The sequence below is a fragment of the Leuciscus leuciscus genome (genome assembly GCF_965113295.1).
Source record: "Leuciscus leuciscus genome assembly, contig: HAP1_SCAFFOLD_702, whole genome shotgun sequence".
Taxonomy (NCBI): Eukaryota; Metazoa; Chordata; class Actinopteri; order Cypriniformes; family Leuciscidae; genus Leuciscus; species Leuciscus leuciscus.
Window position 1 is genome coordinate 2,301 of NW_028118038.1, and position 23,322 is coordinate 25,622.

The 23,322-nt window shown below is 36.8% G+C and overlaps 1 long non-coding RNA gene and 1 pseudogene across 2 annotated transcripts; one reads left to right on the forward strand and one right to left on the reverse strand.

Annotated features, from left to right (window-relative positions):
• Window positions 1-14,731: 14,731 nt before the first annotated feature.
• On the forward strand, window positions 14,732-20,789 carry LOC309491663 (kyphoscoliosis peptidase-like; annotated as a pseudogene). The gene is made up of 2 exons: window positions 14,732-15,109; window positions 19,890-20,789. The product of its transcript is annotated as a kyphoscoliosis peptidase-like (transcript).
• LOC309491664 lies at window positions 15,860-18,325 on the reverse strand. The gene is made up of 3 exons (XR_014203244.1): window positions 18,209-18,325; window positions 17,093-17,166; window positions 15,860-17,014 (listed from the first exon to the last, which is right to left on the reverse strand). It is a non-coding gene; the product is annotated as an uncharacterized lncRNA (long non-coding RNA).
• Window positions 20,790-23,322: the final 2,533 nt, after the last annotated feature.

Here is a 23,322-nt window from a genome sequence, read left to right on the forward strand (position 1 = left end):
GTTTAAAGTTTACAAGCGTTGTCCACTTGCTATGACTTCTGGGATTTTTATCAATTCTCTCAAGTCTGCACTCAATGCATCCTCTATCAAGAATGCATCCGGGTTCTTAAATGCATACTCTGTACTTGCTTTCTTGAGTATTGGAACTGGACTTTCACATATTACGAAAACACAAGGACGCAAGATCGTTTAAGAACGCATATTGAGAAATGGCAATTGATTTTATGTAACGGTTAGCCGGTAACACTTTACAATAAGGTTCCCTTTGTTAAAGGTACAATATGTAAGAATTTTGTATCAAAATATCCAAAAACCACTTGCACAATGTTATATATTTCTTTCAATTGTGCACTTACATTATCATCAATGTTTCCAAGAATTAGTAAATTCAGATAAATTCACAATTTTAAATAGTGCCCGTTCCTTGTCACTTGTCGCCTATCAATGACGTAATATCTGTGTTATCCCTGGTTTCCGCTTGTTCTGCCATAGTAACTATGGCGATAGATGTGGACAACTGAGTAACGTCTAGAGGCACGCTCACGCTGTTGTTGTTTCGTTCAAACATTACGGACCATGGCAAGCAGACTTTGGGACAAAAAGAGAAATAAAACGAGGATCAATATCGGCGTGGCGTTTTCGAGATGCTGAGAGCTCCACGTCCGCGTGACAGAGCTTCACAACTTGACAGAGACGCCGCTCTTGCATGTACTTTATTAGACAGGTGAGCAAATGTACATAAAACGAATCAATGTTTTATAGCTCAACATGATAAAATGTTAGAATATGATCAGGATGTTATTCTAATGTTGATCTAGCATACTGCTAGTCTCACAGCCAACAAACTAACACATAGAATAACATTCTTTCAACACACTCAAATGTAGTTTAGTATGATAGTGTGTATCAAGTGAAACAGCGCTGTGTTACCTCACAATTTTAATTTGTGCACAAAATTAATTCAGCACTTGTGGGTAGTTTAGTAAAATGAAATGTCCTCATTCCTTTATATCCGTGGGACTCGTGTGTGGCACTGATATCTGTCTCTCTCATTAGAAATCGTGACCTGCTTCATACCACAGTCATGTTAAAAGCGAATCCGAGCGCTGACAATATGTTGGATTCAATAGTAGAGGTGTAAATACATTCTAGCTTTTTTATTTTTAACCAATGTACAGTTGGAAATGGAATAAAACTCTAGAGTTTGGGCAACCGAACACAGATCTCCAACCCATACTGCTCTGTGACGTGACAACGGTCGATTTGGCCTGGTGGTATTTATAGCATAGGGGGCAGGAGTCGCGGGACGCTTTAGATTCTAGAGAGCATTTGATTAGACATGTGATGAGAAGCTGGAAGTCCGTGGTGATGTCATAAAAATCTGTAATCCATTTTAGCAGAAGTGAGAGACTGTAAGTTTTGAATGCTTACATCTCCTAAATGCACATGTTTTCATTGTTTTAGAACACACCAGCTTATTCATAACCTTAAGGCTAACATATTCATACTAAATGCTAAAAAACTTGAATTTTGACTTTAATCACTTTAATGTTTCACTGTTTGCTACATTATTAAAATCTAAAGTTTTATCTGTTAATATTATTTAATGGACCTGAACTAACACAAACCAACAATGAACCATTGTATATTTAGCTAACATTAACAAAGATTAATAGACCTAAATATTGTAACAAATATATTGCTCATTGTTAGTTAATACTACTTAATGCATATTGAAACCTTATTGTAAAGTGTTACCAGTTAGTCTAAACAAACAAGATGTTCATATTGAGTAACACATGATTTTATACACAATGCTCACCAACAAATATTGTTCCAAATGAAGCCACAGCAGGCTAAATCATCTTAGAGCAGGGATGGACAACTTCGGTCCTGGAGGGCCACTGTCCTGCAGAGTTTAGCCCCAACCCTAATCAAACACACCTGTTTTATTTCTGTAACATGGATTATTTTCTCATCCAATTTTTTGAGGAGGCACTGTCTCCCTTGCCTCCTCAGAGAAACACATCTGGCTGTAAGAATCACAAGACAATACATTATACCTGCCCAATTTGAAATGTCATTTCCATTGCTTTTTTGTGAATACTGGGAAGATCTACTTTTTCCAAAAATGTGGCCCCCATGGAGTATTATTTCTAAAGCATCTCATGTGCATCAGCAAAATCAAATTTGTTCTTTTTGTGTGTGTGTGTTCATCCTCATGTCTGTGATTGGAGATGTTTGTACAAGCTTCCACTTGACTGAACTTTAAAGAGAAAAGGAGATGAGCTTGATTGTCCTGGCCCGTGTTTCTTGTCCTGTATTCCTCTAGGGAGCCGTGTCCTGTTGCCCAGCAGCCCTTCCACATGAGACCTCAGGCACTTCTGCCCCATGCAGCCATTTCTCTGCCAATCCACTGGAAAAGAAAAAAAAAACACAGTGAACCCATTTAACCCTGTTCCAAATCTGGAGAGGAAAACAGGAAAACTAACAACCAGCATTAGTATTATGTACCTTATGCTCCATGTAGCTTAAACTCATTGAATGGAAGACAAAAGTACTGCGCAATGTTCAGTGCCCCCCGTTCTGACCTGGTATTAACATCCATTTTGAGTAATCTGATTTTCATCAAAGTGGATATTATGGGCAGTTGTGGCCTAATGGTTAGAGAGTCACTTTACTAAATCCAGGGCTAAACATCCAGGGTATTTTGCGATCTGATCCATCAAACCACATTCAGAGTGACCACTTCACATTTGTAGTGTATGATAATCAATTACAGTAATCATTTATACAATCCTGATGCATCCCAGCAACATCAAAATACCACCTACTCAGCAGTCAATCAATCACTGTTCTTTGCTGGTTACAAAACATCAGATAAATGTCAGATTGAAATATTTGTAAAAGCACTTATGCTTTGTATGTATTTTACAAGGTGGCTAATTTGTACAAATTCATACAATCTCACTCGTACAAATTCGTAAGATTTTTGCTAAATCGTACATATTTTTAGCCTGGCTAACGTCAGACCTCGTCTCATTGAGCAGCGTGAATAAAATTGCCTAGCAGCGTGAATAAAATCGCGCTGCGCTCAAGGCAGCATGGGGAAACCCAGGCTAACATATTTTACGAGTTGCCCAATTCGTATGAATTCGTACGAATGACCTAACCCTTACCCGCCCCTAAACCTACCCATCACTGGTGTTTAGACAAATCATACGAATTAGCCACCTCGAAAAATACGTACAAATTGGTCGCGAGATAGCGTTGCTTAAACTGAATTTATGCACATAATTTGACTGTATTATTTGACACCAACAAGAGCTTAACTTAAAGCGAATGAGAACAAAACTTAAACTGAATTGAGTTGGATAATGACTGTATTGCCATCTGTAGCCAGTTGCATAGCTGAATCGAATTTGTTTCAGAATTGATTAACATTGCAACATCAACAGAGTTATTGAACTGAATTAAATCTTCATTGAACTGACTTGAGCTGAATAATGACACTTGTCTTCTGTCGAGATGCTTAAGTTGAATTGAGTTTGTTTCATAACTGAATTGAATCAACATTGAACTGAATTGAGCTGAATAACGGCACTTCTTCTGTAAAGCTAATTTATAACTGAAATTGAATTAGTTTCATAATGGCCTAATTTTGAAGCATCATATTACTGTGCAGCTGATTTGAAACAATCTGAAATATTATTATTTTTATTTATTTTTTGCTGTATCACCATGCATAACACAGTGAGTGATGTACAGTACTCAACGTAGTCACGAAATCAGAGACCCTCCCCTCAAAATTCAATCACAAGTGGTCACGGCAGACACATTTGCGGCTTATGCAACTAACAGGTTTAAATGATGATCTAGCTCACCTTTCAACTTATGAAATATGACAGAATATGAATGTTGATACCAGGGGCAACCAGGAGCAAACAGGACCTAGGTCTTCATCACTTTGCATGTTACAAGACCACATGAAGTCAACATTTTTTAAGTTTTGTGGTGTTTAGTCTTAGTCTGTATGCTTTAAGGCTATAGCTATATGTGTGTATTTCTAAAAGAAACTGAGAAATTCAGTATTTTATGTAGATTTACCTGTAAGCAGTATATTGTAAGGGTGGTTTCCCTTAGGATTGCCGGTTCAGGCTGCAGGATTGCCGAATGACTAAAGATATCTATAAGATGAACAGTTGCTTTCTTAAAAAATATAGAACTGTGTTAATCAAACCACTGACACATCTTGTCAATCTTGTCAAGAACTTGTACATTACCTTTAGGATGGAAAAAAGCAGTCATTGTGCCTGTATTTAAATCAGGAAGTCAGGACTCTATATCGTCCAATATCTATTTTTACCTATTTTATCCAAAGTAATTGAGAAAGTTGTAGCAGCACAACTGGTTGACCACTTAGAAGCCAGTCAGCTCCTCCACCCACAGCAGTTTGGCTTTAGATCGGTTTATTCAACCGAAATTGCAAACTGCTGCTTTACTGAAAATGTGAAAAAAATCCCTGGATAGGGGTGATGTGGTGGGAGCTGTATTCCTTGATCTTAAAAAGGCTTTTGATACAATCAACCATAGCTTGCTTTTAACTAAAATGTCATCTTTTAATTTCTCTACTGAGGCAGGGCATTGGTTTGCGTCCTATCTTCAGGTTAGAGTACAGTGTGTTAAAGTCGCTCAAGAAAAATCTTCGCTTTCAATGGGCATACCACAGGGCTCTATACTTGGTCCTTTGCTGTTCAGTATTTTTTTTAAATGACATACCATTAAACTGTGCAGGTGCCAGCTCTATGCAGATGATGCAGTTCCTTATGTACCCGCCAAGTCACCAGAGCTGGCTGCTGATGTAATGTCTACATGTATGGCTGATGTCACACAGTGGCTTAATCAAAATCAGTTGGTGCTAAATCTTACAAAGACAGTGTCCATGTGTTTTTCTATTAAGAAACTTGATCTAAACGAAAGATTTAAAATTAACTTACAAAATAAAATAAAAAAATATATTAAAAAATCACTATGTTACACAATTTAAATATCTTGGATTGGTCCTAGATCCTTCACTTAAATGTATTAAACATATAAAGAAAATCTCTAAAACAATACAAAGTCATCTTAACTGTTTTAAACTAATCAGAAACTATATACCAAAACAGGCAGCCCTGCTGTACATGCATGCTATGGTCTTTTCACATATTTCATTATGCATGACAGCTTGGGCGCAAGCAGCTCCGTCTGCAACAAAACACATTGGTTCACTTGACTTTACAATCAAGCAATACAAATTATGGATAAAAAGCCAATCTGTTACCATCACTGTCATATCCTCAATAAATATAATTTATTAACCTTTGAAAGCTTCTGTAATTTATGTTTTCTTAAATAAATTTTTAAGTGTATTCATAATTTAGCACCTGAGCCACTTAGCAAATTTATTCAAATACAGAACAGCAAAAGAGTTACCAGAAACACCACAAATCATAACTGTACAACACCATACTGTAGGACAAGCTTTGCACAGACAGCCTTTTTTTCTAAGAGCTGTAAGCTCTGGAATTCGTTACCATCTGACATTAAGATCTGACTTAAAATTTAAAATTTAGCCATTTTTAAATATTGTCATTTTTCTGTTGGTGGGAGTGAGTGCATGTTTGAAGAAATGTGAACGTTTTATACTTGTATGTATCTGTTTTATAATGTACTTAGAAAAGCCCAACAGGAGTTGAAAATTAGCATTAGCATTATCTATAAACTCTATATGCTGCGCATCAGTTGCAGGATTTGTATTGTAGCTATGTTTGACTGCATTGTCCCTGTTAAATAAATAAACAAATAAACAAATAAAAAAGAAACATTATCAGCAAGATGGTATAAAATTTTGCTTTTTTTTTTTATCGGTCTATTACCACCCACTGCTACTTATACCAATGACGGAAATAAATGCAGTTACAATATCAAAATATTTGGAAGAGCGTTGCTATAATGTGACGATATTGTATTGTATTTGCAATAGGTAGCACTGTTAATACTGAATCAAAATTAGTTAGCACAGGTTATCATTTATAGATTTAGTAACATTATTTGGTTATGCTTGTGACATTTAAACTGACCAATCAGAAGATTACAGCTTCTCCCATGCACCTTACTAAAGATGGGACAATTAGCAGACCCTCATTGTACACAAATATTAGCCCACAGGACTTGATCACTATCAGCACCTCTGTCTTTAGGAATTCCAAATGGCCCTTGGAGGGGGTTGGATCTGGAAAGTAAAAGATTTTCATCCTTACAATATCTTTAGGTGTGTTCGCCTTTGGCTGGTGTTAATGATCGGCAAGATTTTCCCCTTGCCAAGTCAAACACTTTCTGCTTACCGTAGTGACACTCGTTTGATGTATGTGTACTTTATTGCAGACAAAGTTGATTAGGTGTGTAATTCTCAGATGAAAATTTTTCATGTAGCAACCAGAATTACTGTTCATTCAATAGGTTTATGTGCTGCTTAATGCTCTTAATAGGTCAAAAAGATTGATCAAGTTTGATCAGTTTATTTTGACAATATAACGTTTAAATTACATGAAAGTGTTTTTACTGCTATAAAACATGTATTTGTGAGCATTAGCGCAACTAAAAGTGTCAGAATAAGCACATAAGAGCAGATATTGTGCAGAAACTGTGCAGAATGAACCAGACACATTGTGACAAATGACTGCATTCAAAAATACCACATATGGAGTGATTGTGCTTTAACTTATTCCGACACAATACCTGTTTGCTGGAATTTAGCAAACTCAAGGTCAGATGTGCCGTTGTGCTCAATGACTGCTGAAATGAGGTAACATTGGTTAATATACATGGACCAAATAAAAAACAGAAGGTGAGTTAAGAATATTTCAGCTCTTCAAAGCAGAAAATGCACAAATGGTTTCTGCTCACCTTTGAGAGGAGGGAACAGTGCTTTATTTGATGATTGTGTTGAAGTACTTCTCTCTCATTATATAACTGCTAATTGGAATGCACTCTGGCACAGACTTGAACAGACAAACAGGGATGAGAGATGTCAACAGCTCTCTTGATAACTAAAAGAGGCCCATGCAGCCAATAAATGCAGGAAACCTTTGCGATTAAAACCGTCCATAGATTGATAGTCAAGATGAGCGGCACTATTCAGATCGCTCACAGAAAGATCAGTAGGCAATTAAGGCGGTCTATTTTGGCTGCATACAGACGACACTTTGGTCTCTAAAAAGATTCTTGCTCCATGTCTAACTCTATGATATCTCTCTAATGTGGATAATTGATGTTAATGTGTCTGAATTTCAGATGAAAACTTTATGATAGCAACAGGTTATTCTGAAAAGAACAGCTAACCGTTAGCAATCTCAATGGCAGTTGCTCAGTTGCACCCCCAAAAGAAGAATGCAGTCTAAAAATCTGACATCTTGGATGGTCTAATAATTTAGCACTTTTTTTAGCTTTCACTTTTAATGGCTGTGAATGGGAAAATATGCTTTTTGGGACAAGGGGCTATATTCACAACAGGTCAATGATCCCAAGCATACCTCAAATTCCACCAAGCCTTGGTTGCAGAAGAAGTCCTGGAAGATTCTACAGTGGCCATCACAGTCACATCTCTGGTGGGATTTGAAGAAGGCGGTTGCAGCACGCAAACCCATGAATATTACTGAACTGGAGAACATTGCTTAGGGTTGGGCCGAAAGACGATGCCATCGTCCATCGCGATGGCTAACAGACATCATGATGTTGAAACGGCATCGCGATATACCCCACCCTTGTGATACACCACAGCCAAAATAGCGCTGTATGACAGATGTTGCGCTTTTATTTCTAAATATTAACAAACTTGCTTACCATGTCATCAACTATTTTCTATTCCGATTCTCAAATACGTGAAAGTGAGTTTGTTTTGCGTTTAAAAAACATATCTGTAAAGGGAGATGAGCGCCGCCATGTTTGTTTGGGCCACAGTTCAGAGATTCATGTCTGTTGGATTTATTAAAGCCCGTGAATTCATCAGTTTCTCCCGAAATACATGAAATTAAGTGGCCGGTGAACTGGGAGAAGAATAGAGTAAACTTTATAGTTACTTACACTATGTATCTGATATGAATAAAACACATCTGCAAATTTGAATGGATTGTTATTGCTGCTTCCATAGACACCATTATGTATTTTACAAACTATAAATGTATTGTTTTGCTATAAATTATATGTATTTAAATTTCTGAAATCTAAAATAAACATTATGTGGTTAAAAACACTGAATAGTTGTGATATATGACAAGCGCTGAGCGCGTCCCTCTTTGGCTCAGCGCCAGCCATAAAGCACAGTTTGAATCTGGCAGTTATGTCACGTCACTGTACATTCGCTCCTTAGTGGTCAGATGAGATGTAGAGGAAAATATCTAGTGGAAAATTAGAATGTTAGATATTATGTATAAGAGACTTATTGATCTTGAAACAGACCAAATTGTATTTTGAAAATGTAATAAACAGTTAAGCTATTTTGTTATGTATTTTCTCTAACAAATAATAATAAAAGGTTATTCAAAACTACTAAGTGTTAAACTGAAGCTTTCATTAAGACAGTTTGCCCTGACCTTTTTTTTTATTAAAAACATGCTCATCAGAGTGCTGTATTCTTTGTGTAAATTGCATTTAATATATATTTTTGAATAAATTAATAAATAGGACAAAAATAAATAAAAATGAGTCATGCCATTGACCCATAAATTAACAGACTGTGTGTTGGTCGATGGTCGTGTGGTCTGAGGCCTGGAATATGACTTATTTAATCAACCGCAGAATAAGATGTAGATATCCTGCCACGTGCCACACAGCTGATTTCTCTGATTTCTTGCCTTTTTTTTATTTGCCTGTCCTTTTATTTCAATCTGTCATCTCAAGAATTCAATCTCAGTTCTTTCTCTCCCTCCTCACCATGCAGCCATCCTCGTCCAGTACATGTGGTCTGGCCGTATGTCAGTCAGTAAGCTGTCTATCACATGCGGTCCAGGCTATCCAGTCAGGCCTCAGGCATATACTCAGAGAAGCCTGGCTTTGCCTGATGGATTCCAAGAGCACGCCTCCCTCCAAACTTTCCTTCAGCTTACAGCAAGAGGCACTTCTGTCAGGAAAAAAAATAATGAGCAATGCAAACTCGCTTGACCTCCCTGCAATGAGGCAGATCCTTCTCCATAGACAACATTTGAAACACCACCAACTGCAAATGAAATACAATCTTTTTTGATCTGCTTGTGCTTGTTGAAAATGTCCACAGATGCAGATCTCTGAAGCCGTTAGATAAATATTTCAGCGTCACTCCTTTTTTGCCCAACATAATAGTATTGCAAACCTTACGGAGTAGGCTGCAATCAGACCTTGTCCAAATGCAATCAGACAGGTGCTTCAAACACAATCAGGCAGAGATGTTAGTCATTAAGGTGCTAATAAGTATTCTTAAGTCCTGTATAAGACCCACGTAACAGTGCAGATCCTTCTCAAGCCATTACAGTGCAATCTAGATACTCTCTATGCAATTACTTTTAGAAGTACTGTGAATCAGTATTATTTCTGAGCTGTGCGTATGTCAATTTTTCCAGCCAGGCTGAATGTGGACACTGTCCAGCATGCTAAAACCGAGGTGCTCGGCCTTCCATTTGCTAAGTAAATAAACAAGGTGATGATGAGGGAGGCAGGAGCATGTGTGCTTCTCATGATGATTCACCTAAATAACAAGCAAAGGAAAGTGCATTTGGCAGGCATTTATAAACAGAAAACCAGAAAGTTTATGCTTCTCAAAGTGCAAAGACACTAGTTACTTTTCAAGCTCTTCTGGGTTATTGAGTTACTGCCCCCTGCTGCCCATCAGACACATCACATATGTTTTTGACATTTCTTTTCTGGTTATTTGAACTGTAATTCCAACTGCAGTTATTGAGTTTTTTGTGCTAGACAATTATTTTCACATTCAACGACCACTCCAGCTTATCACATGGTTAGTGAAATAAAGTGCTTTTGGAAACCATGCAACAATCTTTAAGTACACCTAAAATCCTGCTGCATGTCAATACAGCTCTTTTCCACAAACTCAATGTGAGTTATTTGCTTTGTTTTCTGGTCATGGGTTTTGAGATTCTCTATGTGTGTGTTCATCAGGTGATGGTACATATTTTGATTGCAACATATGATTTTATGAAAATCGGTGGTGCTTGAGGATTTTCTTGGGTTTCTAAAGGCTGAACGTGACCAGTCGTAAATAATGCCTTAAAAGTATATTTCCATTTGCATTTAAAAAAAAGTACATCTCATTTTCTTATCATTCTCATTCCCCATGGTGCATTTGTGTATGAAAATTTCAGTGTTAGATTTTTTATTACTTAATTTTAAATGATCATTTATACTATTATATTATTATTAGCCTAATATTTGTATCTAGTTTTTTATAGTTTCATTTACATTTTAGTAATTTTACCATGTGTTTAGTCATTTTATTCTTTTTTTTTGTAACTATTTTATTTTATTATTTTTTAAAATTTTTTAGTTAAATATTTTTAGTTATTTAACTTAAAGTTTATTTATTAGTGTCAAGGCAACATTTCAAATTTTCGTTAAGTTTCTACGTTTTTTAAAAAACATTTACATCCATTTTATATATTTTATTTTATGTCAGTTTTTTTATATATATTTTTTTTATTACTGAAACATTTTTGAATAGTTTAAGTTATAGTTAAAAATAACAACACTGGTTTAGAGGAATTCTAGTTTCCGCCACGGAATAAAATATATATTTTTTCTCTTGCAATTCTGAGTTTATAAATTGCAATTCTGATATTTTTCTCAGAATTGTGAGATATAAAACTTTTGCTCCTCTACAACTAAGCAACAAAACAGCTTTTGGTAAAGGGTAATGTCAAACCTGCTGTTTATTTAATATCAGCACAAATAGACCTGCAGTCTGAATGTAACAATCATTCGCCTATTATGTTTTTGTGTGCGTCAGCACTTATAATAGCAATTTATATATTTGTAAAATGATTTTTTTATTTTTTTATGAATTGGGCACATTTCATCCACAATCTCTGAAAAGACCCAAGATCTTTTTTAGAGATATATCAACAAATGTCCAGTAGTGTATATTTCCATACTGAGCGAGTCAGGACAGATTGACATTTAAAATTGATTATGAACATTATTCCAATTAGGCCACTTGTGGCAGGTCAGTGTTCGGCACAGTACATCTTGTACTCCAGGTCAGATTGAGCAGCCTGTGGAGAGACAATATTGGCAAACCTCACGGCTCTAATCAGTCCTCGTCGTGAGGCTAATGATAGTGAAACAAAGCCAAGTCCTAGAGCTGATAGCCACTTCTGTCATCATTTTGAAGTTAACTTTGTTGCTTCTCTGCAATGAATCCCAAACAACTTTTCACACACACACACACACACACACACACACACACACACACACACACACACACACACACACACACACACACACACACACACACACACACACACACACACACACACACACACACACACACACACACACACACACACACACACACACACACACACACACACACACACACACACACACACACACACACACACACACACACACACACACACACACACACAAAAAAAAAGGTTAAAAAGGTGAGGGGAAATATATATATATATATATATATATATATATATATATATAGAGAGAGAGAGATATATAGATATAGATATAGATATATATAGATTAGATACTGATTATAGGTCTGATAGTGAGTCAGTAACTGAGGCAGTAACTGATAATGGTAAAGTGGACACTGTTAGTGTAATCTCTGTTCTAGAGCTGACAATGTAAAACTACCCCTGTTTATACAGTGATGATCTTTCCCAAAAGTCTCTGTGACTATGTGATTTTTTTGTGTGATGTGAATTATTATTTTTTATTTATTTTGGCACAGGAAATGGCAAACTCAGCATGAGGCAATAATGGTTTGCGTTATTTGCTTTATTTAGATTTGCACAAGTAATTTTTTTTTAGTCTTGAGGTTTAAATATGGTGCTTTTAATTCAATGTAGTGAGAGCAGACAGCCTGTCCGGGTCTCAGGAGGGATTACATTCTCATATCATTTGATAGTCTGGATCATAGGGGTGTAGAGGGAGATAAATGACCTCTTGGGTTTCAGCTTTTCAATTTCCTTCCTGTGCTGCCCTTCCTGCAACTGTTGACCACACATTTTCTGTCTGGATTGAAGCCGGGGGCAGTTAGAAAAGAGTCATGCTCCTCAGAGCTGAAGCAAGGTTGCTGGGTTTTGACTTTATATTAGGGGTGTAAAGGCACATGTATTTTTAGATTTTTCTTTTTTAGTACAGGTCTTTCTGTCCGTTGCCAAACCATTTAATTCTCAGGTAATGTTTAATATAACTTATTATAAATATAATATATATAAGTTATATTAAACATTGAGACACTGCATCTCTGGTCGGATGCTGGGGGACCCCCTAAGGGTCTTTAGAACATATGTGAAAACTCTTCCCGCCAAATTGAATGGCGACAGTCCGTGACGTCACTAGCGGAGTGCCCGGAAGTATAAGAGGGTGCCCATAGTACACATCATCAACTTCTTTGTCTCCAGGAGACATGCAGACCCAACAGAATAGGAAAGATACATAGTACACTCTAAAAACTGCTGGGTTGTGTTAACCCAATTTTGGGTCAAATATGGTCTCACCCAACGTTGGGTTAAAAAATGCAATTTAAAAATGGACAAATTGCATTTTGGACAAAATCAAAAATGGACAAAAATGCAATTTAAAAATGGACAAATTGCATTGGTTACATTAAAAATGTAAACCAACGGCTGGGTTTGTCCATTTTTACATTTAATTTTTAACCCAACGTTGGGTGAGACCATATTTGACCCAAAATTGGGTTAACACAACCCAGCCGTTTTTAGAGTGTATCTTGTTCCTCTTCTCAGGGAACATATGGTCACAGTCATAAGACATTCCCTTTCTAATGTGAACTTGCACTGCATCTCCGGTAGGATGCTATAGGGGGGACGAAATACCCACTCCACCATTCTGCAGTGATGCCTGCATCACTAGGTGAAAATGTGCAAAAACATAATGGGTATAATTCAGGTCTTTACAAATGCAGTGCAGCAACCACCTCAGAGGACAGACCCTGACCCTGACCCTGATCCTGATCTTAAACCAGGAGTGCCCAATCCTGCTCCTGCCGATCGACTGTCCTGCACAGTTCATCTCCAACCCTAATCAAACACACCTGCCTTTAATTTTCAAGTGATCCTGAAGACCTTAATTGGTTGCTTCAGGTGTGTTTGATTAGGGTGGGAAATGAACTGTGCAGGACAGTCGATCGGCAGGAGCAGGATTGGGCACCCCTGTCTTAAACCTACTAAACATCATATTTATATGACAAATAATAGCGACTTACAGCCTTACGGTACGTTCACACGGGGCGTCAGCGTCAACGCTTCCCATTGACTTTGAATGGGTGACGTCAAGCGTTGCCGAAAAGAATTGTGGATCCGTCGGCGGCGCTTCACTGGCGTTGCTCGCGGCAGAAGTTGAGAATTTTTCAACTTCTGCCGCGAGCAACGCCAGTGAAGCGCCGCAGACGGAAGCGTCAGCCAATCAGGATCGCTCTATGCAAATACAGTAGCCAGGCGGCAGCCAATCACGTTCATCCTGTTCAAAAGCAGCAAACTGAGGATACATTTTAAATTTCATTGGCTGACGCTGCTATGACCATGGCGTCAGTGCCAAACTTCAGCCACGCCTTCCGTCAAGCGTTGACGCTGACGCCCCGTGTGAACGTACTGTTAAGCGGGCCACAACTTCACAGTATGAGCCACTCTTAAGCCATGACACTTCACAATGAACTCAACCCAACCAAGTCACACGGAAGTTACCATACACAATCCTCGCCACAAGAGGGCGCTTAAAGGTAAACATATAACCAAATCAACCTTTCCTTACAATTAAACTGAACCATTACAGTTCTACTTTATGACTGACCATGAGAACTTCATCAAAACTCACTATCCTGATGAAGAGGAGTGGCAGCTCTTGGAGAGCCCTATTGAGCTTGAAGAGTTTGACCCTCCTTCACCCAAAACACTTCCTGGTTACAGGTACTGTAACACTTTTTGTACATTTTGTATTACGCAAAGCAACAAATGTGTTTAAAACTCACATGTCAAGCTCTTAGAAAGGAACTCATTGCATTTATGTTGTATTTATACATTTTTCTAGAAAGATTTAAAATGTAAATGACTAAATTAAATAATTAAATGTAAATGATAAATAGTAACATTTCCTTGACATAAAAAAGTAACAATTCTTTTATTATATTTTTTGCCTGTTGGTTATTGCAGGACTTTGGCAGTTTTGTAACTGAACAAATTAAATAAAAACATATTTTTAAAAAATTGTTTGCGATATTAAGTGCAGTTGACCTTTACATTTTAGACATTATGCATCAGAAAATTAAAAACCAATTTTAATTCAGAAACTAAAAACATGCTCATCATAAAAGAGGTGTATGTTTGATTTGCATTTGTTGTGTATTCTTGAAGAATCTACTAGATGAGTTTCATGTCATTGATCCATCAATTGATGTACTGCTGTGAGTAATTGACACATTTACCATTTATATGCCACAGAGGTGATGGTATTGATGCGTTTTCCTCCGCTTGTCGATTTCACCTATCAGATTTCCCAGCCTAGTGGCAATGAACTACAACAGCTGAGCAACTCCATCGGCTTCCTCACAAGCACCCAGCACAGCATGGAGCTCCGCCTCATGCCCCCAACGTCTGGCACAAATGAGGTCAGGATTTTGCTCAACCTAGAAACACTTCCAAAACATTCAGCTGGATTTGTTCCTTCCAGTTGGAATGTCCAACACCCAAGGCCTCAGAAGAGCTGCCTGAGAATTCCTACATGTCCTGTTGCCTGCAACCAGACGCTATGAGTTTAGGACTCAAGCCTTGTAAATATGGGAATGATATAATTTTTCTAGAGTCTGGATCCTTTAAATTACACTGTAAAAAATAAAAAGTTGAGTAAACTTAAAAAAGTAAAGCAACCAGCTGCAAAGCATTTTTGAGTTTACTCAACTTCAGTGGTCGAAGTTCATCCAACTACCAGTCCAACTCAAAGAAATGAGTTAGCACAACTACTGAGGTCCTGAAGTTGAGTAAACTCAAAAAAGCTTTGCAGCTGGTTGCTTTACTTTTTTAAGTTGATTCAATTTTTTACTTTTTTTAGTTGATTCAATTTTTTACTTTTTTAAGTTGATTCAATTTTTTACTTTTTTAAGTTGATTAAACTTTTTTACTTTTTTAAGTTAATTCAACTTTTTCAAATATCTCACCCAGATACTTGTATAGCCTTCACATTAAGAATCCAAATGCAGGGAGTAAACCACACTGTAAATACAACACAATACAAAAGACATTGCTATCATTACAGAACTTATTTATTGACAAATATTCTGCAAAACAACACATTTTCTATTTGCATTAGGTACACATATTTTAAGGTGATGAAGTTCTATTCCACTCTTCAAGATTAATAAAAATAAAAAATAAATGCACAAAATTAGAGTACAAACTGGAATAAATAAATGCTCAACCTTACAATTATCCATATGGATTGCAGCTACTTGGACAATCTTTTGAAGGACTATGCAAAATAAATCAGCCTTGCGGAGCACTTTAGGTCAAGATAAATAAACGTTTTTTTTTCTAAACAAACTAAACAAATTTTTTCTTAACAACCAGTTACTACTGGTGTATTTTAATACTTTAGGATAGTCCATTGGGGCCATAAATCAAGCCAAAGAGGAGAGTAACAACTGTGGCAAAGGTCTTGCACATTATCTGGCCCAATCTGCTCTTATAGTACTACAGAGAGGCACCTTATATTTGGGTTTGAGTGGCAACATCATCTTCAACGATAGTTAAGATCCTCATCTTCTCCCCTTGTGAATGTCTTCTGGCTCTGTGTCCTGCAGTAGAAAATAAATCAGCATAAAATTAGGGTCATTTTTATTTTATTTTATTGAATTATGTTAGACCAGAGTGTCCCTAAAGGTCTGCTCATGTAACTTCACTTGAAACACGGTCATGTTTAACCTTATGATTGTGCACTGTATTGTTTTAACAGGTTAGATATCAGAGGGAATGTCTCCAGACAGTGTTGTGAAACAGTCATTTTCGACTGTCTTTGCTTTGATAAAATAACAACTTGTTGAATTTGTGCTATCAGGTGAAGTCAAACTGATCACTGAGAAAGTTTCAACTACGATTATTTAATAAAGTATTTTTTACCATGACTTTGTCTGTTGATGATAAGTTTTGTATATCACACAAAACCTATCTCTTAACAGCATCTGGTAAATAGGTGAAATATATCAGGTGTGAGTGTATATGCTGATGATCTTCTTACCAGGCAAGTCTTCAGAATGTTTCCAGACTTTTCCCTCATAAACAAAGGCAGACCTTTAAGAGTTGTAGACTTTCTTTGAGGAAGCACATTGGAGTTTCTGTGTCTGAAAGACAGAAAAACAAATATGGAACAAGTTATATACAAAGAGAAGCATGGGAATTATTTATTTTATTTATTTTTTTTTTCTGATTTAAACTGTGTTGTGAAGCACTTTGTGGCCCTTGTCTGTGAAAGGTGCTATATAAATAAAGATTACTTACTTACTTACTTACTTACTAATTACCTTGAAAAAGAGATGGCACCATTTAGCCTTTAACCAGAGAGATATGATCAAATAATTACTTGATGATCAAGTTGGTCTAGGAGGATCTTCATCTCATCTCCATACGCTCCACCACTTGCTTTGTACGACTAGATGTGTATTCATTTAACCAAGAGAAAAAGGTGCTCTTCGGATCAGTTTGTGTGATCCTGTAATACTCAGCAGAGAGCAGAGACCCTAAAAAACAAAAAAAAACATTGTTGAAACAGTAAGAATTAAGTGTAGACCAACACAAGTAAATTCAGTTCAACTCACCTGATCTTTTCAAAAATAAAGGCCACTGTTTTAGCACATCCAAGGATCTTGTCACTGTACTGATGTTCTTTAGTCTAAAAAGGACAAATACAACAGAACAAAGATACATAATTTTATTAAACAAAACAACAACAACAAAAATCAGTTACAGTAAGTTAATTTAACATGTAGTAAAAATAATAAAGAAATTGAATAATCAAATGTGAAAAAGAATCAATGCATAGTTTTCACTGTATTTATTAAATATGACAGATATTAAAGATACAAAAGTTATTATAAGAGCAGTGAGCTATTTTGTCTTTTGTAGCCTAATATTTGTTTAAGGATACACAATATTTGTATCTTATTCACTTTAAAACATACTGCACACATACTACCCATTCTATTATTTAATATGCAAAGTTAACATACATATTTTTAACATAACACATTCGTTTTGCATATATAGGCCAATATTATAAAATTTTTCCTCTAAATTGTATTGTATTTAATTATATTGCACTGACTGAGCCTCAACCTAAGCATGTACAAACTGTAACTGAAATTTGTATACGTGACAAATAAACTTGAAATTAAATTGAACGGACTGCGGTCACTTTAAGAGCTCATGAATCTAATACTGAAACATCTAGGTTTCACCAAATTGGTTATGTTCATTTAAGACATTGCTGACCGTGTTTACTTGAATACTTTTTTTATTTTGTTTTTTTGTTATTGACATAATTGTATGTGTATGTCACTATTAAATCGCAATACGCCACGAAAGATAGCTGAATTCGCACTCAGATTCTGTCCGAGTCCGAGAGAAGCAGCATTCTGTCTCTCAATCAACGCAAGCACCGCATTTAAGTCTTTATTCACGACTTACTGAGCTTAACATTTTTAACATATTTTAAACACCATGCACGTCCTTGTCCTTCTTTTCTCATTCAAGCATGTTTCCTCACTCTAACGTTAGTCTGGGTAACTTGACGTTAGCACGCTACGTGGATAATCTCTAACAATAGAAACTTATCGTCACCACAAAATATATCTTTTAACATAATACTATATTTTATCAACATATGTGTGCAATTTATAGCCTATTTTCATGTATAAAGCTTAAAGAAAACTTACCTCAATCAGATGAAATCCAGTCCCTTCGATAGCGTGGTTGAAGGAGGAAACCCCGAGAGTAACGTACAGCGAGACAGACTGCGCATGCGCGATGACGGGAAGTTAAACGTTCGAACTATGAAATCAAAATATTACGTTTTCTCAACTTAATTGTTTGTGTTCATCCAATAGAATCTGTCTGCATCCTGCAAGACTTCAAGTTACGCCCCTTCAAATTACGTCATTTCAAGTTACGCCCACTTCAAGTTACGCCCCTTTAAGTTACGTCATTTCAAGTTACGTCCACTTCAAGTTGCTCACTGTTTTTTTCGACTTAAAGCTGCGCTGCACAGACCGGTCGGTGTATAATATCAAAGTACCGCGAGAGCGATAAGAGCAAACAGACACTTCTGAATGCTTTTGAATCGCTCTTGCACGAGTTTAACATAAACAGAACAAACTGTTTCCCACACATAGTGCGGTGCTCCACATAATCAACACCGGCCGCAACATATTGCGTTTCGTTATAAAAAAAAGAAAAAAAAGTACGCTCGCTATTTAAAACACGTAGCGTATTCATTCAGCTGCATTTCCTTTCCTTGCTCTCAGCTCCGTCTCTCTGTCACTCACGCGTCTCTCTCACAAGCGATTTTTTGTCTTGCCTTATTTGATCGGTAAATGATGTAGAATGTAGACGACTGCTGTGCTTGCGATAGGGAACGAGCAGAGAGATAGAGAGCCCCGGTCGCGCGCGCGCGCGTCTTCAAACTGTCTGGCTCTCTCTCGCTCCCTCGCGCATATTAATCAAAATCAATTGAGAATTGACATTTGACACGATGGTAAAAGATCGGAAGACCGAAGTTTCACGTGGAGCATTCGGATAATTTTATTAATATTATATTATTATTATTATTGAAGAATAATGATCTTTGGTCTTATGTATGTCATTGGTAATTCATTGTGTGTCACTGGTGTTACTGTCTTTTTTTTTTCTGTCACATTAAATAAAATATCACATGTGACATGATCATTTTACATCCATTTAATTCTGCATACACTCAAAAGTTAAGATTTAAACTAAGGATTGCATCATTAGGCTACTTGATTTTAACTGGTTTTCAAATATTTTCGTCATTATAGCAAATAAATGGTTGCACAAATGAACTAACATCATTCAACATACTTTTAACAAACATGATTCAAATAAATAAAACAATTTCCTTATTTACTGAATTATTATTATTTTCTGTACCTCTGACTACATGTGCTGAAATTTGTTTTGAAATAATATTTAATTAAAACCTTTAATATATTGCCAAGCTGTCATTTATGTGTATTCATAAAGTCAAAGGGGTAATCTAATAATGTGGTTTAAATGTTAAACTTACGACATTACTAAATGTCTCTATACGAGCTGGCATCTTGCCGACAACATCTCATTTTGAGTTTGACATATCGTGTGGTTCTATGTGATCTGGACAACTTCAAGTTACGCCCACTTCAAGTTACGCCCACTTCAAGTTACGCCCCTCTCTTGCAGTCCGCAGACAGACCCATCTCTGTTCATTGGACAAAATAGTAGTACACTTGCAGTTAAATAGTTTTCATAAGTAAAGTCAACATTGCAGTCAAAAATTTGCCCACTCAACTTAAAATTTTAAACTGAGTTAACATTTTGCAAGTTGGATTTTTTACAGTGTAGTTTTAAAGACTACTAGACCACTTATGATGTCGCATGTGTGAACTGAGCCATAAGGACCTGGATAAAACTTTAGCTGAGAAATGCTAGGCCATTCAGACTGAGCCAGATCAACTCATGTAACGTCCTCTACCCTTACCGTGGTTACCAGTGATTTATCTGTGTTTGCAAGAGACTGGGCGAATGCAGCAGACGGCTTCCTTCTTTGCTGCACAGATGTTTATATTAACCTGAATGAACTTTTTCCATATGGTCCCAGCAGTTCTTGTGGTCCTGGTATCAGGGCTTTGGAGGTCGGCGTCTCCAGGTTCAGCCATACAGAAGCTCTGGTTTAAACACAGAAAGGAAACTGCAACATCACCTTCCAGAGCCCTCAAGATCTAGACCTTCATGGTGTTTTAACTAAAGAACAGTGCAATCAACCAGAAATTATTCTTTCAAAACATGTCCCCTTAACTCACAATGACAGCAAAGTCACAATCAGCATTGCCCTTCCTGTATGGAGTCTACAAGCTTGGTCTCTAAGGAAAAACCTCCTTCAAGCTAGAATTCACCTTGCTTTGTGAATACATCCTGAAGAACACCTCAGCGAATAAAAGCCATCCATTCCCATGCACATACAAAGCCTGGAAGAGGGGCAATGTGCTGTTTGAACCTTGTACAGGGCTGTTAGAGGCCTTGTCTTGGGTGAAATGTCATGTACGTGTCCCAAGTGCCCGACCAGTGAGTATGCAAGGAGATCAGAGAATGGATCTCCAGCACAGTAAGAGCAGGGTTTGGGAAGGGACTGTGTTTACAGGCAGGGAACCACAGCTTGAACTTGCTGCCAGCCAAAGCGATACCTCCAATGAGATGGTCATCCTGATGTCCTTCAATGTGCTGGAGCCAGAACATAAGATATGACAAAGTTCTGCAAGTCACATGAAATAATCCCAAAAGACACTTGAGACCCCTTAGTTGTAACTGTATTCAGCATGGCTTCTCGTATGTTATCGCTTTACTGTAATTGATAGCACATTTAAAACAAGAATCTTCATTAATATACAACAATATATTTTACAATGAAATAAAGCTGTGGCGGTGGCGGTGGCAGTTTTTTACCACCGCGGTGGTAATGTACCAACTACCGGTGGTGGTGCGGTGGTTGTTTTGGAAAATAAAATCAAAAATTACACTTTTATTTGAGCAATTAAGGTGTTTTTGGGGTCCTTGAGATGTTCTGAAATGCCCTGACATTTGTGATTTTTTTTTCAGTTGCTTATTAACATATTAATGGCAAAGGTGTAAGTACACTCTATTCAGCACAAAGAGGGCTACCATAATATGTGAGCAACATGTATGTACATGTTTGTATTTTGGAGAGAATAATGTTTATGCATGGTTATTGAAAAAACAAAAAATTAAAGTTTCTGAAATAAGGCCAAAAAACACATACTAAATATGTGTCCACAAGACTTTTGACTAATGGATGTTGTCGCCTAGAGTTTTTGCTTCAAACTCATCTGAAAATCATCCTGCCTAATCATTCACATAAAACAATACATTGATTTAAATTTTGTAAGACACTTTTTGTTTGGAAAGGCAATATGCATGGGGGTGTGAATGATCATGAATAATGATGCGATTCACACCTGAGAAGACAATGACCCGCATAATGAGCTGCATAATGAGCCTTTCATTCAGGTGTGTCACACAAGAATGCAAGGACAATATATGAAGAGTTCAGATGCAAAAGCCTCTAAATGCCATCTGAAATTTTCTTATAGAATGATCATTTTTATCAAGCTCGTATATTTAAATTCAATAATTTCACTTAAATGGCAATGAAGATTACCTATTAATTGTCATTTAAGTGAAATTACTGAACTTAAATACACAAGCTTGATAAAAATTATCATTATATAAGAAAATTTCAGATGGCATTTAGAGGCTTTTGCATCTGAACTCTTCATATACACACACATATACATATATATATATATATATACAGTATATATATAAATAATTCAAATATAAATGAAAGTCAAAAGCACATTTTTAGTACATAGTCATACCTAAAAAAAAAAAAAAAAATCCTGTTTAAATAGGCTATATGGGCCATTCTACAGAATTGGTTCAAAGTTAGAGTTGGAAACACACCACTCGCGTCTCTGTCAAGTCGAAGTTATTCGCGGACTTGGAGCTCTCGGCATCTCGAAAATGATATTGATAATTTGTCGTCCTCTTTTTGTCTCAAAGTCTGCTTGCCATGGTCCAAAATGTTTGAACAAAACAACAACAGCGTGAGCGTACCGCTAGGCGTAACCCAGTTGTCCACGTGACTGGCGACTCCCTCACACCTGCTCACACGTCCCGGTTCCTTGGTTAAAATAGTTGGGAACAATTGGGATATTGTAAGTAATCAACTAAACAAAATATATAACACTGGCCTAGTGGTTTTGGGATATTTTACTGCTAAATTCTTACATAGTGCACCTTTAAGTGTAGAGTGTCCGAACTGTATATGCCCCCATCTATATATTTCTAAATTGCTTACAAGCACATCTGTAAACAAACGCTGGAGTAACCAAAGCACTAAAATGACCAGCACAGGTGAGCAAACCTTCTCAGATATCCTTCCACATCATAATCTACAGGTAACAGACAAAACCAGTATCTGTTAACAAGTGTCATCTGAGCAGATGTTTGCCTATAGTTTCCATAAATTTTTCAAGTTTTGCCACTAACCATTCAGATTTTGTTTTTTTATGCATCAGCTAATGCCAGTTCCAACACATGTTTTACTGACTATTTCTTTATTGCAATAATGATTCATGATTATTATCAGGCAGGTGATTATTTTAAGACAAGCCATAATGCTTTCCAGAATATATAGGATATCATGTACAGAGACCTATGGTATGTCTGATATTGGGTCCAATAATTCAGAACCAATATAATGAATTACATCCTGCTATGGTGTAGCAGCATCACAGCTCATGTTATACCAAGCTTTTATTGTACAGAGGAAAAGGACATAATTAAATCAGTAAAAAGTTAAATAAAACTGTAACAAGCGGCTGTGGAAGTATGTATGAGAGAAAGACTGAAACTGACCAATGTTGTGGCAAAGCCAGATCCAGATGGCACGCAGTTTGTCTAAATCACAAAAATCTAAATCGCCCCCTGTGTGATTGTCTGGGTGATTGCTTGCACCGAAAAAATCTGCTTGATTCTGAGCTGCAAATTACAAATCCAAATAAACACATCAAACTACTTGCTAATCCAAAATCACAGACATACAAGTAAGAGATCTGATCTCTCTCACCTCTCTTCCATTTTTGATTGCATGTGTGTCAACCTTGTGGCAGACCTCAGGGCCCGGGATTAGGTCCTTTTGAAGTTTTCTTCTGGACCATGGCCCATTTAATATGTGTTTTCCTGAGGCAGTGGTTGA